Source organism: Aplysia californica, unplaced genomic scaffold (genome assembly GCF_000002075.1).
Source record: "Aplysia californica isolate F4 #8 unplaced genomic scaffold, AplCal3.0 scaffold00039, whole genome shotgun sequence".
In the NCBI taxonomy this organism is placed as follows: domain Eukaryota; kingdom Metazoa; phylum Mollusca; class Gastropoda; order Aplysiida; family Aplysiidae; genus Aplysia; species Aplysia californica.
In genome coordinates, this window is record NW_004797309.1 from 760,003 (window position 1) to 764,680 (window position 4,678).

A 4,678-nucleotide genomic window follows, 5' to 3' on the forward strand; every position below is an offset into this window, starting at 1 on the left:
ATCATCATCATCATCATCATCATCATCAACATCATCATCATCATCATCATCATCATCATCATCATCATCATCATCGTTTTGAAGCAGAAATAATACTGGAGTCTAGAATACAGTTAGGTATATCTGATTTAGTGAAATATTTTACTTTTTGAGAATTGAGGCTTCATCAAGAACGCAGTATCTAAGGAAATGTCTACATCATTATAAAAGAAGTTGAATGGTTCAGTGGGAATACATGTAGTACGCTTGAAACAATTTTGCTGCGAAAACTTAAGGGGATCTCACTAATTACCTTTTCTCAGGAATGACTGTGGAGAAACTACTAACAAAATTGATACACATACAGAGAGAAAGAGCTGAAAATGAAGACTTCCAATGACCATTCAGGAAAGCAGGCCCATGACAGCTACAGCCATGTCAAGAGGTTACGGATTAGTATCATTCATCATCATGATCGTGGTCAATATCAGTGCGAAACGCAGTACCGTTTAAGAATAACGTTAAAAAGAAATATTTCAAAACAATTTAAGGAACGACTGGAACACTGGATATAGAAACAAAATTAGCAACATCAACAAAAGGAAGATCGAAAACAATTTTTTTTAAAAGAAAAGAAAAAAAAGGGCGGGAGGGGGGAACAAGGCAGGTTATAAAGAAAAGGAATTTTCAAGGGAGCAATAACACTTACGCAAAGCATAATATTACATATTTAAAGTGAAAAGAAGCCAAAGCAACAAACAAACAAACAAATTCACACATTAATGCACACACAAATGCACACAAAAATCACAAACCCCCAATACAAAAATTAAAAAAATAAGATTGATGACAAAGACAATGACAACAACTAGATCTAAGAGTGCAAGAGGAGCCACAACTACTTATATAACAACAACATTGATTCCATTAAAAGCTACATAACACCACCACCAACAAAAACAACAACAAAAACACTCCAAATTACAATAATAACAACAAAAAATAACACAACATACAATAATAGTACCAAACACATCGCCACAGTATCAATAATGATCACATCCAAAAATAGAAACTGGGGAATTGACACAGACTCCCTTTTTTATCTTCTTTTACAGGATGGCTGTGCCGATTTGGTGTTCAAATTTCAGCTGCTGACGAGACCCCCTAGAACCATGGTTTCCTGTTTTGGCACCTTTTCAATTCTATTCACCGTGGGAAATCCATATTTCTATGCTCTCTTTGCCCACCTTTCACTAAATTATTTAATGTTCTCTCAGCTCTTAACGCGTTTCTTTTTTCACTTTCCAGTCCTGAAGGTAAGCCTCAATGCTAATTTGACTGTTTTCGAACACATACACACACACACACACACACACACACACACACCACACACACACACACACACACAAACGCACACCTACACCCCCACTCCCATGCACACATGCACGTATACCCGCCTACAAACACACCCATACACACATCAGAAATCCAGACACACGTACATACTGACACGAAACATATCACCTTCAAAATTAAATGTCTTGTCTTGTTAGGAGAAAGGCATTCATCTAAAACCCAAGTGAGCACTTGCAAAATGTGAATCCTTAAAATAAAATTTGAGTTCAGTTTCTGTGGGAGGCATTGACGCAGGATGGATAGAAAAGGAAGGGTGGGTAGGGATGGCATTGAAATGGCTTCCTTCTTTTTCAAGATGTCTTTGAATGTCCCAAAATATTTGAAACTCTCATGCTCCAAATATATCCCTGCCTCATGACAAAAAGACCATGCTTTGTATCACATCTGAAATATTCGAGTCAGGATACAGTATTGTAACAGATTCACATTCTAAAAGCAGAGAATCGATACCCTCACAACAGAACCAATATAGGGTGATTCTCAAGGAATACGTCAAAGTCAAAATCATCAAGCTATATTAAAAAAACAAAAACGAAAAAGAATTCGATGAATAGAAAACTTCAGCTTGGACACATGTGTTGTACATACCTTCAAGTTTAAAAAAAATGTTTTACAAGTGCTCAATGTGGTCACCACCGGCAGCACGGACAACATCAAGCTAATGTTAGAATTCCCCCTAAAAGCGTCTCAGGATGTCCTGGTCCACCGTGTTGATTGTAGTTGTTATCCGATCATTCATGTCATCGATATTTGCTAGAAGTGGTGGAGCATAAACGTTGTCTTGAACATACCCCCAACAAAAAGTGGCAATTCACTTTATGCAAGGAAATTCAAATGACTTCATTTTTCAACAATATGGAGCACTGTCCTATTGGCATCTCGGGGTTCGGGCTTATCTGAATGAAAACGTGCCGCAGCGGTGGACTGATGATAGGGGAGGTGCTAAAGACCTCGCTTTCTGCGCTTGGAGTGTCAGATCCCCGGACCTCACTATGTGTGATTTTTTCTTGAGGGGGTTATGTTAAAGACAAAATTTAAGTTCCACCACTTCCAGCAAATATCGATAACATGAAAGATAGAATAATAATAATAACTGCAATCAACACAGTGGACCGGGACATCCTGAGGCATGTTTGGGAGGAATTCTCATGTCGGCTTCATGTCGTTCATGCTGCCAGTTGCAACATTAAACGCTTTTAAAGCATGAAGTAAAAATTGAAGGTATGTACACCACATGTGTCAAAGCTAGAGTTTTGTATTGTTTTTCGTTTTTGAAATATCGCATTATGATTTTGGCGCATTATTTTTTAATCTCACTGTATTAATAAATCTAGGGTGGACATTCTTTGAAAGCTCTACAAAGACCACCCCCCCCCCACTAAAGGCCCACAACGAACTTATATCTGTTGCTTCTTTTCCATAACCTATTATGGCGATACATATCCCAGTTACTCTTAACACGCCGAGATAGCGTTTCCCGGTATTTCGGCAACAATTCAAAACTCATTATATTGGGGCACACAAAAGGAGCATATTAAATAATACATTCCTTAATCATCGATATTGATCCTGTATTCTTTGTATTGATTAAGCAAGAAACAATGTGTACACTATGAAATATTCGAATTCTTGTTTTTGATTTGTGGTTGAAGTTCAAATGTGCCACAACAGTGCCATTGGTCTACTGCTGGTTAGATGTAATTACATGTCCTCTACACCCTGGGAGAGTTACGCACGGAACACTACTGTACACTAATTATCTTGACAAGATGGCTGAAAATTGCTGTTTCGCGATTCCCCGTGTTGCCTCGTTTTCAGCACTTTATGGATATCATATTATTGCTCTTAGGCCCTAATGATGATTGGTTTGTGCGCTGTGCTCATTGATCATGCAAGATCAAGTAAGCCCAAGAAAAATCAACACGGTTTCGATACCATGTTAAAAGGAATTTTAGTAGTATCCGAGAAGTTGGCTGTACTGTAATTGTGTTTGCTTTTACAAGGAGACCATTACATTTTCATACATTTCAAAGGGGAATTTTTTCATTCAAATCAAGGAAACGTATTTTAGACATTTACTGAGGACAGCAAAATACCCCCTACACCCCCCCTCCCCACCTAAAAAAAAGGAAACAATTAACAAGCAATATGTTATCGAATGTCAATTTACGTGAGGTTGCCATTATACACCCCAATCCCTCTTTTCCCTCTTTTGTATCAACCTGTGCAAGACATTATGATAAAAAAACAACAACAATGAAGGAAAACTATGTTACATTACCTTTATTTAGTATTATGCCTAATAACTTGTGACTTACGCGTTGTCTCGTATTCATCGAGTAACTACCTCCCTTTCTGGTAGAAAAGCAGATAATTATTTAATGCATATCTCCTGTTACGGGGGCTCTTTTCATTAAACATTAAAGGGGGAGGGGGGGGGTTTAAAAAAAGGGAAACGGAAAAACAGTGTCCAGGCATAGCCAAAGAACGTACATCTGAGAAGGACGTTTAAACGACTTCTAAAATTGAACATCCTCATAAGTACAGACAAATAATACGAAAAACGATCGGTGTCTGTAGTGTGGCGTTATGCGCTTCGTCGTCACACACAGGAGGTCCGAGTTCGATTCCCGTGTGAAGAGAATTTTTATCGAGCATCTCGGTCTTTCAACTAGAATGCTGCTTCCCTCTCAGCCTGAGTTGGCTCTGACGGGCAGGGTCGAACCCCGCCTCCTAAATAATCTAAATTGTGTCCGAGGGGGCGTAAAATGGATACATAAAAAAATCGTAAATGTATAAGACGTCAGGTGAAAGACCAGTCCAAAAGCATAAAACTGGCACCTCTTGACAAAACAAGAGGTGATTTGAACGTGCATCCAGAGACAAGATCGGCGAGGTATTCTTTGATGACACTGTTTTACGAGCTGCTAAACACAGCTCTGAGGGAGAGCATTAGACGCCATCACAAATTTGCTCGTGTAGTGTGTTGGGTGAGACATGGCTCTTAATAGATACCTATCTTCCCAAACAAGTCGATGCCAAATCTCCTGTAGAGAGCACGCTGTCTTAACAACCCTTATGTCAACAATGTAATCTAAGATGAAGAATGCGCCTTGGAAAATTGCGACAGACGAAAAACAGCTTTTGGTTTAAGAAGCTGCCCTTGCTGGGTCTTTGTTTTTTCCTTTCTTTTTCCTTCATTTCTCTTTTGCTTTGGGAAAACCAATTTGAAAACATGCGTATAGAGGGAAAGCAATAAAATCTAAATGGATGAAGAGTA